The sequence below is a fragment of the Nicotiana tabacum genome, chromosome 1, assembly GCF_000715075.1.
Source record: "Nicotiana tabacum cultivar K326 chromosome 1, ASM71507v2, whole genome shotgun sequence".
Lineage (NCBI taxonomy): Eukaryota > Viridiplantae > Streptophyta > Magnoliopsida > Solanales > Solanaceae > Nicotiana > Nicotiana tabacum.
Genome location: NC_134080.1, coordinates 91977243 through 91993296, shown reverse-complemented (window position 1 = coordinate 91993296; position 16054 = coordinate 91977243).

The following is a 16054-nucleotide window of genomic DNA, read 5'->3' as shown; positions in this document are numbered from 1 at the left end:
CAGTTCAGTTTAGCCAACGCAACTATAAACAAGAGTCTAAACATCCTTAACGAGCAAAAACGTTCAAATATACAAATCAGAAACTGAATTAAATTAAAATCTTCAAGCTTCAATTACAAGTTCATCCTTTACATTTCAGCTTCACAATTATTGAAGTCAAGCTGTGTACCTGGAATTGGAACAGAAATAAAGTAGAAGAAAGATCAGCAGCAGCAGTAATATGAGCAGCAATACAACAGCAGTTCACAGCAGCAATTTGAAGTTCCAAACAGCCACAAACAGACTCAACCGAGCTTGAGTCAAGCCAAGATTCTACTACAAAACTGATCTTTTAAACTCTCAGAAACTGACTTTAAGCTTTCGAAATTAGTTCCAAAACTGACTGCCTTTCAAAAGAACTCTCAAAAAAACTCACTGAACTCCTCAGAATATTGTTCAAAGACTGACCAAGCTCTCCAGTCTTTAAGCTTTAGAAACTGATTTTCAAGACCCTCTCTAACTGATTAAAGACTCTCAAAAGTGATCTCTAAAACTTGAAGCAGAGAATTTTAAAACTGTTTATGATTCTCAGGGAGCTGGACTACTCGCTGAGATTTTAACAAGTTAATTAAGGTAATGAAACAGTAAAAGCTCTCTCAACTCTCTTCCTTAAAGTCCGAACCCCCATATTCTAAGGTCTGCCCTGTATTTTATACCCTAAGACAGACCCCTTTTCCAGCCCGTTTTAACACTTAGATCATTAAAAAATGTATTTCTTCCATCATATTCCCTGACAGACACTACTAAGTGTCTAATTTCATTATTTAATTCAAAGGTGTATGGGCAGCCGGAATTTAAAACTCAGGCGTGCCCTGACAACCAGAATGGGCTTCCACTTGATTTTAACACTTCCACTGACTAACAAGCATGATACAGATTCAAACAACAGCTAAAACAAACAAATTCACGAAACTCAACTAATTAACCAATTCAGTGTTTTATTCCAACAGCAAAGGAAACAAGACAACACTGAATTGCCCATAAGATTGTTTAACAATACGCACAAGCATGGGATGAACAAGTTCTATTAAGTTGAAATGAACCAGTTTGACTGACTAAATTATTAAATAAGGCAGGGTTTCACACAACTGACTATACAGACTTGTGAGACCAAGAACAGGTTCCCCAAATATTATGACAAACAAAACAGCGAATTGGCAACAGAATGAAAAAAATGCCAAACATTTGTTCCTGATAAACAAAATGGTCGAATAAACAAAATGCCAAAATAGAGGACTGGTCGAGTTTCAATCCGAAAACGACCAGAGAAAAGAAAAAGAGACGGGGAAAGATTGACAACAGAATAAACAAAACTAGGAAATAAACTTACCGGCCAGGCTCGAACTGGGAAATGACATGCTGAGTTAACACAACATAATTCCAAACGTTTGTTCTTGTTGGAGAACAAATGTGCGTCATTATTTTATGCTGAAACAGACTTGAATAAACCAAGAAATCTAAACAAACGACTCCCTTGTGCACTGGTCCCAATTTAGGGTTCTAAGGCTTGAACTTAGATTTGATATTCGACAAACTTTCGTATGATTTGAAAGGAATCCATGATGAATTCATTATGAAGGAGTCACGGGGGGTATGTGGTATTGATTTGGGGTCAATTTGGATGAACTAGGGTTTGGGTCGATTTCTTTGATCTAAGATTCGAGGGGCTCGGGGGTGATTCGAAGAAAAATGAGCGTGGATTCGGAGAGGGGATGGTTTGGTGGTTCAGGGGTGTGAGTTTCGTGGTTACCAGCATCTTTGCCGCCGGCTTTCAGGCGAAGGGGTATGAGGGCGGCTAGGGTTTGGTTGGGGGGTCATTTTAGTCTCTGATTTGGAGACGAAAGGGTGAAAATGAGGCGGGTGAAAGGGGTTTGGGTGTTTTGATATATTGAAAATTAGTTGATTAATCTGGGCCGTTGGATGATGGGAACCAACGGTCCAGATTAATTCACTTAAGCCAAACGGGGTCGTTTAGTAGTAACGGGGTCGGAGCAGGTATAGGAACGGGTAAGGGAGAGATGATCTTGGCCGTTGATGGATTGAGGTCAACGGTCCAGACTGAGTGTGACAGAAACGATGTCGTTTGGGCGGTCGTTTGCCAGATCAACTGGACCGGGTACAGGGGTGTCGAATTGGGCTGGTTTTTGGGCCTGGTCGATTTCTTTTCCCTTTTTTTTAATTTTTCCTCTTTTCCTTTATTTCCCTTTTTTAAATTTTTTCTCAAAACTAAAATCCTAACTTTAACTATAAACCAAATTAAAAATACCAATTAATTCTTGATAACAATCATCACACATAATTAAATACCAATTAAAATAAAACCACACAATTTGACATTAAACGCCAAAAAAATGCCAAGTACATATTTTTGTGATTTTCATTCTCGCAAATCCAAATATTGTTTAATTAATTCCTAATTGTAAAATTAAGTCCTAAATGCACATGCAACACATATTTTTGTATTTTTCTTAATTAAAGTAGAAATAAACATGCACAGACAAAATACAGATAAATCACAAACAACGCAAAACTATTTTATTTTGGATTTTTTGGAGTAGTTCTCGTAGGGCAAAAATCACGTGCTCACAGAAAGCACAGTAGAAGAACATATATGGTAGAAGGAAAACATTGAACCAGTAGAGGCAAATACACAGAAAAGAAAAGGAAAAGAAAGTCAGAGAAACACTTAAGCATTTTCAGAAAAACCTAAATCGTAAAAGAAAGACTTTGAAAAGTAATTTTTAAAAGAAAACTTAGGGAGATCGTTTGAAAACTCAAAGAGAGCACAGATATACAACGGATCTAAAGAGATCGGAGAAAACCTTGAAGGGTTAGGGTTTCAGAAGAACCCTAGAAATGAGAAAGGCTTTGAAAAGGTTACCGATATGAGTCAGAGAGGTCAGAACCAGGCTCAAAACACCATGGTACGCCGGAGCAAGGCCGGCGATAACTTTGGAACCTTGAATCGGCAAAGGTCTGGGTGTAAACCTTTGAGGCCTAGCCTCGAATCTTCAGGTATCAGGTGTGTAAGAGCAAGGGGAGGTGAGTATAGGGCCCTCACAGCTTGGGAAGCGATGGTTTCCGGTAGGTTTCGAGGTGGAAGATGATGAGAGGCGGCTAGGGTTAGGGAAGATTCAAGAGAGTTTGAGAGAGGAGAGAGGTTTCAGAGGCGGCGGGTGAATGAAAATGATTTTAGGGTTGGGGTGTTTGTGAATTAAAAAACGAAAGGTAGAATCATGGTTGTTGATCATTTTGATCAACGGCCTGGATAAAAAAGGGAGCCGGGTAGGTTGGATAAACGGGTCAGGGGTCGGGTAATTTAAAATTGCAATTGGGATTGGAGGATTGATTTGGCCTACAATTGAAATGAAATAGGGGTAGTATTTAAATAGCCACTTTTCACCTTTTCGTTTTATAAAAAATAGTAAATGATTTCTGGAAATAAATTAAAGGTTCCAAACTAATTAATAATGTATAAATATTAAATAAAAATACTGGAATCAATTTTGTAATTATAAACGCAATTAAATCTTACAATAGGCTGAAATTGCAATTATATGCAATTTAGCTTTAAAAATACTAAATAAATTTGTAAAAATGTGTAAAAATTACCTTAACTATATTTTGGTATAAATATGAGAATAAAATAAGTTAAACACCAAAATTATAATTTGAGGAATAATTATTGTTTTATGTACTACTAAAATAGGGCAATAAATTGATTTAAAAATCTTTAAAAAATTAGGAAAAATACTAAAACATTTGGACACACTTATATATGTATACATATGCTATTTTGAAAGTATTTTGCATTTATAAAAAATATACAGGGAAAAATTGGGTATCAACAGTACGAGCTAAGCGAAGTTGAACCTCAAGGGCGGAAGCCTTAGCCAGAGCACCCTCCTCTATCGAAGCCTGAGCATCCGCCTGAGCCTTTAACTCATCATATTTGCGCTTGGCTAGGCCAACCTCGTCTCGAAGGTGCTCCAAGACCTCCACCTTTTTTTGCAACTAAAATAAACAAAATATTAGTTTCGGGGGCTAGAAGGAGGAACGCCCGCTCATTCGGAACAAAAACTACCTGCTCCTTCAAGTAGCTCTCATAATTCGAGCTCTGACTTGCCTCATATTGTAAGTGTGCCAATTTGACTTCCCTTTCATCGGAAAGGAGCTTCAGGGATTTCTCCTCATCAAGAGCTTTCCGCAGCCTGGCGTCACAACGAAGCAGCTCGGACTTAAGCTTGTCAAAGGCCTGCAAAAGAAAACTCAGTAAGGAAGGGAAGACGCGAAACTCGAAAGGCCTGTGCCAAAAACTCACCACAAAGTGAAGCCGTTGTGCTTCCTCGAAGGTCGAGTGCACATCTGCTAACCTAGCTCCCTCATCTCCGAAAAAGTTGACCCCGGTCAAGACACGATCGCTCGGTGCATATGATCCCGGGCTCGAGTACCCCTCGAAGTACCTCCAACGGAAAAAGAAGGCAGCAACAGAGAATAAACTTCCTCTCCAAAACAAGAGATCACGGGCGCGGCAGGCTCAGTCAATACTTCTGCTCTGGGCTCCCGACCTAGGTTCGCCCTGCCCCGAGCGCCATTTCCCTGCAAAGGTATCTCTTGCTTATTGTTACATTCTTTAGCCCAGAAGCTGGCGATCCTCCTCCCCCCCCCAGGGGACACGACCTCGCCTCAGAAGGCTTCCCAATTCCTACAATAACAAAGTTATCACGCAGAAAGAGAAAGTGCTTTTCCAACTAAAAGAGGGGAACATATCGGACATCACATACCGTGGTATTTTGCCTCCTACCTATCCTTAGATAAAGCCCGCCACTTATGCTCATTGTGAGACGAGTGGGTCACCAACTACCGAACCCAATCCGGCAGATCGGGAACCTCACCTGGTGCCCATGAAACTGCTGTACAAAAAGAAAAGAAGGGAATGACATAAGATCCACGGGGATAATGTCAGCGGTCCGCACTAGGACAAAGCAACTCATCCACTATCAATCTCCATCTTCCTTATCATCAACAATGAAGGGCGTGGTCGACCGGCACCACAACGTTAGCAGACCTCGATGGTGAAAGGGTCGGTACAGCCTGAAAAGATGACTGAGCGTAAGTTCAAGCTCCGCCTTCTCCGCAAAAAATCTCATCACCAACACTATTCGCCAAAATGACGGGTGGATTTGTGCCAAGGTAACCCAATACTTTAAACAGAAGTCGGGCACAACCCTATCAAGGGGGCCCCGTGTGAAAGGATACGTGTACACGTTCAAAAATCCATCGGCACGATCCGTGATGCCCTCATCCAGGGAAAGTATTTGTAACGCTACCTCTTCCCTCCATCCGCAGTCTTTTCTCACTAACCCAAGATGTTTTTCTCCTATCAAAGAAGTAATCTTCAAGGTATACTCTCGTTGGTCTTGAATGTCGAAGGCGGAACTCTCCCCTCTCTGCCGAAGGGACCCCGATGTAGCAGCCATGGCTATGGCAAAATTAGAGAACTAAAGCAGGAATCTGTTTAAGTGCATTAGTACTGAAATAATGAAATGCTTAACGCAGAAAAAGAAGGGAAACTACATAGAATGGTGGGATCTCCAAAAAAGTTGAAACAACCCTACATATGGAAAGAAACGGCATCATCGCAAGTCCGGAGGTGGTACCCGACCTTGAGGAACTCCATCAAAGAGAAGTTAGGCTCTAAGAAGCCAACAACATCATCGCAAGTCCCGAGGTGGTACCCGACCTCGAGGACCTCTATCAAAGAGAAGTTAGGCTCTAAGAAGCCAACGACATCGTTGCAAGTCCCAAGGTGGTAACCGACCTTGACGACATCCATCAAAGAGAAGTTAGGCTCTAAGAAGCCAACAACATCGTCACAAGTCCCAAGGTGGTACCCGACTCGAGGACCTCTATCAAAGTGAAGTTAGGCTCTAAGAAGCCAACGACATCGTCGCAAGTCCCGATGTGGTACCCAACCTCGAAGACCTCCATCAAAAAGAAGTTAGGCTCCAAGAATCTATTGGCATCATTACAAAAATCAAGAAGGAAATAAGCACTTAAACTCCACCTGTATAGGCTTAGCCCCGGGGTACCGTCTGAGTTTAGGCAAACCCTCGTCCGGGATCTATCTACAACACTTTAAAGCTATCTACGCTAAGTTCAAAGCAAGTTTCTAGGTGGTCCGGGTTTGAATGAACCTCCACTCGGGGACTGCTCTCGAAAGCTCAAAGGCAGTCTCTATCCTCGGGCCTCCAAGCAAATTTCCTCTCAAAGATTACTGCAGGGTCCAAGTGATAAGTCACGGTCTCAAGGCTTGAAGCGTTACTTTCATTCAACTTAAAGTAAGGGTCCCGACAACTCGAGTTTATCAATCCAATCCAGGCTTGATCCAAGGAACGACGAAGGGTTCCACGAGAGACCATATTAGTCAATCAAAGGTCAGGAAAAATACTCATACCTGGGCTCGATATTGTCAGCAGCCGATAGAATCATGCATTCAGAGTCTCCATAAACGCAAATAAAAGGGAATATAGCAAACATCAAAGACAAAATTGAAGAAACATCTTTACATTCATAAAATTTGATTACAAAAGCCCACGAGGGGTCCTTATACAGAAACAAAGAAGCAAAAAGGTACACATATATTAAAAGCCTAGAGCCTAGCCTATTCTCAAGGGTTCGTCCCCAGAGGCAGCATCTTCGAGCACCATTTCCTCGGGCATGCATCCTCGGCGACAATATCTTCGACTGCCACCTCCTCTAAGGTCTCATCTCGATCCTCCAGAATAATATCTCTGAGGGCAAAGATGAAGAAGAGGAAAGTGATGCAGAAGAAGCAGAAAAAATAGACATAGCCCGCCGAAGCTAGAGATAGTGGATTCGGCGAGCACCAACCCTACTTGCATGGCTTCTTCAAGTTCACCTTCTAAGACATTGTGCCATGCAAGTTTAGTGGTCGGTTGTGCCATTTTATCCCTTGGAAAGCTAAGGGGATGAAGAGCCACACCAGGCCAAGGTAGGAGAGTGAGCAGCGGAGTATAGTCCGAACGCTATCCCGAGTAGCGGTGTAGAGTCCAAACACCCTCCTAAGTCGGTAGAAGACGGGCCCCCTATCTCATCACCTCGAGCCAACAACAACAGCAGTAACAACAATAACAACAACACCGACAAGACAGTATAACCTCGCCCGGTAAGGGAAAGCCCTGGCAAAAGGCCATGGCGTGGCTGATGAGAACCTTAAGGCCGTGGACTCCAAACATGGTGGGTAGCAATGGAAAAGGATGGTAAGAAGGAAGATATGGAAAGATATTGAAAGGAACTTGGATAAAAAATGGTACCAGAAGGCCCCCATTTATAGGGGTGATAGTACGATCGACAATGCCATCAATGCCTTTGAAAGACGGATCGGCAAGCACAAACAATGCGTTATTGAAAACTAAATCAATGGCGATATTATCACTTTGAAGAATGGGAATCGATAGCGCATTGAATGGCGCTGAAAAGACAAGTCCATGGGACACCCCGATTATCGTGAAGGCTTATGTCACAAGTGTGGTATCATCAATATGACATCATCACGGGAAGTTCAAAGAGTTGGATGTCAAAATCCTTTCTTATCTCTCCTCTCTAAGAAACGCGGGGACTATCTATATACGGTGAAATCGGAGGGTCCAATTCCTCGTCATCGAGGAACCTCAGATTATCGTCTTGAAGACTCGAGGCTACAAGGCTACGGTTGAGTTCCCTCGCTCGAGGTTCATCGACGCTCAACCTTGGGATGACGTTGACCATGGCTTTGGTAAAAGTGGGGAGTTCCCGAGGCACACGCTAGGGCTGACAAAGTCTAGTAGGCTACTCTAAACCCGAATCAGGGCACCATCTAGCTGTCCCATTTCCATATCTTTGTAATTAATGCATTTTATACTATATTGGGATTCCCCTCGTATATAAAGAGGGCCTTTGTCATTTTGTAAACTTCGGTTGCTTCTGTTGCTTCAGTTGCTCCACACGAAATATACAAGAACATTCTCTCTGCTCTCTAACACAATTTTTTGATATTATTGCCTCCATTTATTATATTCATTATTATTCATCATTTATTGCTTATCATTGGAAATAAAGAGCCTTCGTTGATTTTATTATAACTGTTAGTCATACTCCGATCACCTTCGATAGCTCACAGTCGAGTTCCGGAACCGACCTCGAGACCCCCGAATTGACAAGCTCGAGGCCCTAATTGTTAACCTATCGGTTTGGTTATCATCTTACTCCTTACTCTTATCTGGTTTCTAAACCTCACACGTAGCATCAACTGCTTAACAACTAACATAAAAATAGATCACGTATTTTTAGAGTCCCATAATCAAATTTAATTGTTAAAACCATTTTTGCGGTAAATAGTGTGCTTAGACTGCTTATCTGTTAAATCTCCTTTATTTTATATGTGTGCTTAGACTGCCTATCTGTTAAATGACTAATTTAAAAAAATGAGTTTGGACGGGATCCACTATTGTGGATCTCGAGGGTGCCTTACACCTTCCCCTCAAGGTTATTTCGAGCCCTTACCCAAGTCTTTAGTAATGCAAACCAGTTTCATGAGTTATTTTCTCTAGGTGCCCTAACGCACCTTAAATCCGTTAGGTGACGACTCTTCAAATTCAAATACCCAATTCCCGAAAGGAAATGAGTTTTTCCCATTAAATGTCGAAATCCGGACTCCGCGAGAAAAAAAAGGGGGCGACACTAGGTATCTTGGGATAACGTACATACGAGGTGACGAGTATATATAAGGATACCATATATTCTATGCTTGAATATATGGATAAGCTTCATAATATTTACTTGATTTACTTGTGTCATGCTGTTTGTGCATATGCGAGTATAATTTGATAAGCATTATTCACATGCTAGTTTAATATTATAGATTTTATGTACTTATTTTACATGATGTAACTGCTTAGTCATATATTGTTTTTTATATGCTTCTTGTTAGCAAATATATTTTGTTGTCATTACTTATTTGGGGCTGTTATGGGTAAAGTTGAGTTGTTCGACGTGTGCATTCATGTTCTGTTGAGGTATCAGTTTGGGCTGGCATTACATGTTCCTGTTGAGGTATAGTTTAGGTATGCCATTACATGTTCATGTTGAGGTATCCGTTTAGGCATATCACTACATGTTCTTGTTGGGCGTGTGAGATCAAGTTTCTATTTACGCGTGGATTTAGATCTACCCCTCTAGAATCACGTGATCACCCATGTTACCTTGAATCGTATGCAAAGGTTCAAAAATCAATAGGTTTCTGGTTTGATTATGATACTGAATAAAGAGATTGAGCATAAAGGTGAAAGATTTATTTTGTTTAAGTGATTCTTTATGTATATTCATGCATTTTTATACACTTATCCATGCTTATTATCTACATATGCTTTTGATGCATTCATACATATGTATAAAACTTATTAGAAGGTTGAGCGCACTTGGGAAGTACCAATTGGATGTCAAGGTTGAGTCTTTATCATACATCCCTGATATTAGGCTCTTGTTGATGCATTTCATATAAATGATGCTTGTTCCATATTCTTATATATGCTATTTGAAGCGTTGATGCATGCATGGGACATGTATAGCCAAGATAAGATGAATCACGTCATATGCCCTATATATTCATATTATTATATACTTGACTTTTAATAGCTTATTGTGGTGCTTCTGTGCATTTTCTCTATAATTTCTATGTATATGAACTGTATAAATATTTTGACTAAAGTTTCGCCACTACTTTGTTGGGGATAGTAAGGAATATTTACTAAGTATTGTGTTGGTATACTCATATTACACTTTTATACCGTGTGAAAATATTGTAGTTGAGCTATTGTGGAGTTCAAGAGTGAGCGTTGGAGATTCAACAGTGTTCCAGTTGTGATCTACCAATTGTTTGCGGTAGCCTCGAGTCTATATTTTTATTTATGTATATTCAAACAGTTGATGTATTATCTTCGTATCATCCTTAATTTTTATTCTTAGTTCTTCATGACTTGTGATACCAGTTTTTGGGTAGTTGTATAAAATTTTGCACTTTTATTATTTGTAAGATCAGTTTGGGTTGTGTTTATGTTTGTTAGTTCGCCTAGCGGGTTATGTTAAGTGCCATCACAACTTGGTGGGATTTGGGTCGTGACAAAGTGGTATCAAGCACTAGATTTGCAGCTTATATGAGTCATGAGCGATGTCTTAGTAAAGTCTTGTTTATGGATATGTAGAGCTATGTATCTATAAGTGAGAGGTTTTAGAGGCATTTAGGAAAGTATTCCCCTCCTTCACTTATTTTTCGTGCTATAGAGCTGGAAGTAGGACCTTGAAATTCTTCTCGTCTTTCCTATACAATATTAAGAGCATATTCTTTCTTTTAGCACTGGAGGATCGAGATAATGTCACAGATGGTCACGAGATGTTTTCCCCGTGATATAGGATATGACAGTCTAGAGGACAAGTGCCAGGTTTAGATCGCAGAATAGGCTCATGGAACTCAATTGGGTGAGCTTGTTATTTAGGACTCTTTAGTCCAATAATGTCCCTAAAAATACGAGTAACGGTGTATTGATGCTATGATATATCTATGTTTTCGTAGTTGGTTGCTCGCGGATTTAGTAGATGTCTCCATAGCTTTAAAGGATAGTAGAGAGTTGTGTTGCCAAAGGAAATTAATAGAGTTTGCTAAACAACTATGTAATAAGTGCTATGTGTCTAAGAACTACACTTGGAGAGTTGGATATAACGAGAAGAAATTACTTTAGATGCAAAAGGAAATGGGGCATGCTTGATCATCGTCCCAAACTATTAGTATAGTCTTATGGTATGGATATAACAATGCACCTTCAATTGTTCATTAGTGGGATAGAACAAACTCTTTCATCTTTTGGGTATATGTGAACTCGAAAAGATTAGTTGATCACATAGAGATAGTAGCCACTATAAGGTTACAACGCAAAGTCGGACTAGGACAAAGATAAGTAAGCTTATCTCTTATGATGAGATCCAAGGTTTTTATGACTTATTGATATATTTTCCTTCTATCGAGCAGAATGGATGTGCTATGAAGAGAGTTTGAATAGCTTGAGCAAGGTGACATGGCCGACACAAGGACAAATTATGCATCAAACGGATATTATGAGATGCGCTATACTTAGTAACATAAGATCTGTTACGCGACTCCTTCCTGAGATTCCTTGGAAGGGCGACGTAAGGCTAAGCAACTGATGTCAGTGCAGTTGTTGTCCGCCAACTGAGGTCCCCTCCGTACGCTAGACTAGATTGTCAGTGCCGTACGGGAAAACCAATGTCAAGAGCAATTGAGAGAACATGAATGAGAATTGAGAATGAAAGAAAGCCTGATTGCATTAATGAAAGCTATTACATAAAGGCAACGCGGTGTCGAGGGGGAGAGACACTAGTACAGAGAATTGTTTGCTTGCTAGAAAGTTTGATTGCTTGATTCCCCCTAATAATACTTAAAAAAAAATAATCCAAAGCTACAAGACTAGACATGATTAAGCTAGAGAAACATAATGGAAGTACATGGAATAAAACTACTCTATATTTACAATGGAAAAGACTTAGTTTGCTATAAGGCAGAAAACAGGTCCGTTGTCGGCAGCATAGTCTTTGGCATCAGGGTCTGCGCGCGCGGCATTGTCTGCGCGCGCGGCGCTGTTGGCATCTGCCTGTGGTTGGGCGCTGGCGAGGGATATCGGTGGGGCGACAAAGGCACATGCGCGCTTGTCACTTGGCACGGCCAAGACCACGGGGCCGTCCGTGGCGCTAGGCATTGGAAGGCTTGCTAGGATGCCACGGGGCGCGCCCAAGGGGTCATGGGGCACGGCTGGAAAGCCGCCCATGACATTCTCCCCCACCTGAGTTGGCGACGTCCTCGGCGCCTTACTTGCAAGATAATCTTCAATTAGGCTCTTGTAGGCTTTGAGGTTTGTTCCCCTCTCCCAAGTGTTCTCCTCTGCATCACAGCCCTGCCATTTCACCAAGAACTCCTGGTGATCTTTCCTTGAGGCATGAATCACTCTATCATCAAGGATAGCTTCAACACGCCTTTTCCCGGTTGAATTGGGCCCTCGAATACTGGGTATTGTGAGCTGGCTCCTTGAAGGATCCTCTGTGTCTTCCCTAAAAGGTTTCAGGAGGCTGACATGGAAGACAGGATGAATTTTCCACCAAGCTGGGGTATCCACCCGGTATGCAACTTTCCCAATACGCCTTTCAATGGACAAGGGTCCAATATATTTTTGCAATAAGCGAGGGTCATGGACCCCTGCAAATAAGTAACGTTTTGGAATTTTGACCATCACTTTGTCTCCTACTTGGTATTCAACAAAGCGACGATTCTGATCAGCATGCCTCTTCATCCGCTTTTGAGCCTTGACAAGATAGCTCCGCACTATCTCCAAATTTTGCTTCCACTCTTTAGAGAAGCTAGCAGCTCGAGGAGATTTAGACATATTTGGTGCATTGACTGTGTGTGGGAGTAGCGGTTGCTGTCCGGTAACAATTTCAAAAGCGCTTTTGTTTGTACTAGAGCTCTTTTGTGAATTGAAACACAGTTGAGCAGCATCCAGAAGCTTCACCCAATTCTTCTGCGATCCGGTTACAAAATGACGGAGATATTCCTCCAACATACCATTGAACCGCTCCGTCTGGCCATCAGATTGCGGATGAAAACTTGAGCTGTGACTCAGCTTCGACCCAAGGTACTTAAAGAGTTGGGTCCAAAAGTTGCTAGTGAAGCGTGAGTCACAATCACTAACAATGTCTTTGGGTAGGCCCCAATATTTGACGACATGAGAGAAGAAGAGTCGAGCTGTATCTTCTGCTGATATATATTGTGGGGCAGCAATAAAGGTAGCATATTTGGAAAACCGATCTACCACAACCAAGATAGTTGTTAGATCTCCGACCTTGGGCAATCCGGTGATGAAATCCAGGGAAACACTTTCCCAAGGTCTCTTTGGGACAGCTAGTGGTTCCAAGAGTCCCGCCTGTGTTAAGCGGTCTGACTTGTCCTTCTGGCATACTAGACAAGTCTTCACATACTGAGCAACGTCATCGGCCATTTGAGGCTAATAATATGCACGGCAAAGTAACGCCATGGTGCTTTCTTCACCGGGATGGCCTGCCCACAAAGTATCATGACATTCCGCCATAAGAGTCCTTCATAGATCTCCTCCTTTAGGAACATAAAGTCGGTTCCCTTTCACTTTCAGAAAACCATCTTCCATGTAGAACTGGCGAGTCTTGCCTTGTCCTACCAAATCAACCAAATACTGTGCAGCAGGGTCTTTGATGAGTAAATCTTGTATCTGGTCCTTGATGGAGGTGGCTACTTCGCTCCCCCTTAGGGTGGCGAGTAAGCACACCGATGCTAGATCAGCTCTCCGACTGAACGCATCAGCAACATGATTGGTCTTCCCACTTCGGTACTCCAGGTTGAAGTGGAATTCAGCTAGGAGTTCCTGCCACCTGGCCTGTCGACCATTCAACTTCGGCTGGGTCATGAAATAGCTAACAGTTGTGTTGTCTATCTTGACCACGAACGGGGTTCCCAGCAGATAGTGCCTCCAGAGGCGCAAGCAGTGGACGACAGCCAATAATTCTTTCTCATGGGCGGCATAGCGCCGCTCTGCATCTTTTAGCTTCCGGCTCTCGTACGCTATAGGATGCCCTTCTTGTAGCAGGACGCCACTGAGGGCATAGTCAGATGCATCTGTTTGTACTTCGAATGGCTTGGCCAGATCAGGAAGGGCCAAGACAGGGCTACTAGACATAGCCGCTTTCAATGCGTTTAAGGCCTCCGCTCGCTTGGGTCCCCATTCCCAAGGCGTGACCTTCTTGAGGAGTTCTGTCAATGGTACTGCAATGAGGGAGTAGTTTTTCACGAATCGCCGATAGAAATTGCATAGACCAAGGAACGCCCTCAAGGCGTGGATATCCTTAGGCGGCGGCCAATCTGTGATTGCCTGAATCTTCTGCTGGTCCATCTTGATCCACCCTTCCTCGATGACATGTCCGAGGAAGTCAATTTGCTTTTGAGCAAAGGAGCACTTAGATAGCTTCGCATATAGTTCATGCTCCCGCAATCGAACTAGGACCTTCCGCAAGTGCATCAGGTATTCCTCCAATGTTTGGCTATATACCACAATGTCATCCAAGTAGACCACCACGAATTCATCAATGTACTCTCGAAAGACTTGGTTCATCAAAGTGCAAAATGTAGCTGGGGCGTTAGTCAAGCCGAATGGCATAACCAGGAAATCGTACGACCCATATCTTGTCACACAGGTCGTATTGTGCTCATCACCCTCTGCAATCCGAACTTGCCAATAACCTGTCTTCAGGTCTATTTTGGTGAACACCGTCGCACCACCCAGTCTATCGAACAAGTCTGCCATTAGCGGAATAGGGTACTTGTTCTTCACAGTAATTTTGTTTAGAGCCCGATAGTCCACACAGAGTCGTAGACTACCATCATGTTTCTTTTGGAATAGCACAGGGGACCCGTATGGGGATTTGGAGGGCACGATAATCCCTGTGTCTAGCATTTCCGTCAATTGTCTCCGAAGTTCGGTGAGTTCGGGTTGTGACATTCTGTAAGGCGCCCGGGCAGGTGGCTTCGCGCCCGGCACCAGCTCAATTTCATGATCCACAGTGCGCCTAGGCGGTAGTCGCTTTGGCATGTCTTGTGGCATGACATCTTCAAACTCTAGTAGTAGCTCCTTCACGGGTTCAGGAATGGGACCCGAGGAGCATTCTACATCTTCGATGCAGAGGGTTTCTAGGAACGTGGGTTCATTTCTTTTGACCCCCTTCTTCAACTGCAAGGCCGAGATGTTTTCAACGGCCATCTTCATGGGCATGCACGGGATAATGCAGGGCTTGGTCCCGTTTGCTCCCATCATCAGTAACATGTCAGCATACGGTACAGGCATGGTGTTGGTTTGCCTCAAGAATTCCAATCCAACTATCAACTCGAAGTCATCTATGATCACCACGTGCAGGTTGAATTTTCCTTCGTAAGGGCCAAGCTTCATCGGTACTTCTTTGGCTATTCCACCCACTGGCTGGGGAGGTGAGTTGATAGCCTTGACACGGCCTCTACCTTTCCCTACAACTAGACCAAGGCGCTCCACCTGAGTCGAGGCTAAGTAGTTATGGGTAGCACCCGTGTCTACCATGGCCCGAATGGGCTTGCCATTCACCTTCATCTCAACGAACATTAAGGTCCTCTCGTGCTTAAGAGGAGTCTCATCATCCGCCTTCTTTTTCCCTTTCTTGGTGACTGGACATGGGTTCTTCTTCTTACGGATACCAGCACTAGTCTCTGCTAATGCCTCAGAAATGGAGCCAACAATTGCATTGAAGGCACGTACTGGTTCATTCTGATCCGCATCGTCTGAATCGTCATCCGTCCCATCATCAAAAGTCTGATGGGCGTTCATCTGTTCCTGTGGGCACTCATTGTTCTAATGTGGTCCGCCGCAATGACGGCACCCTGAAGGAGGCTTCCTCCCCCGATCATTGTTGTTAGACGCAGCACTGTTGCTTCTTGTGGAGGGAGCCTTAGGTTTGGTTGAGCTCCGATCTCCCCCACTTCTGCTAGGGGCACCATTGCTAGACTGGCCCCATTTGAATCCCGCTCGGGCAGGCGGTTGAGGCCTATCCTTCCGAGCTTCCATTTGATAGTCCCCAAGGCATTCAGCTACTTGGATCGCCTTGGGCAGGGTATCTACCCGTTGTCTTTGTAGCTCCATACGGGCATAAGGTTTCAGCCCTTCTAGGAAAGTAAAGAGCTTGTCTTTGTCCCCCATGTCGCGTATGCTTAGCATGAGCGCGGAGAATTCCCGCACGTAGTCCCGCACAGATTTGGTCTGGCGGAGCTCCCGTAGCTTTCTCCTTGAATTGTATTCAACATTTTCGGGGAAGAACTGTAGGCGGATGGCTGCCTTCAGTT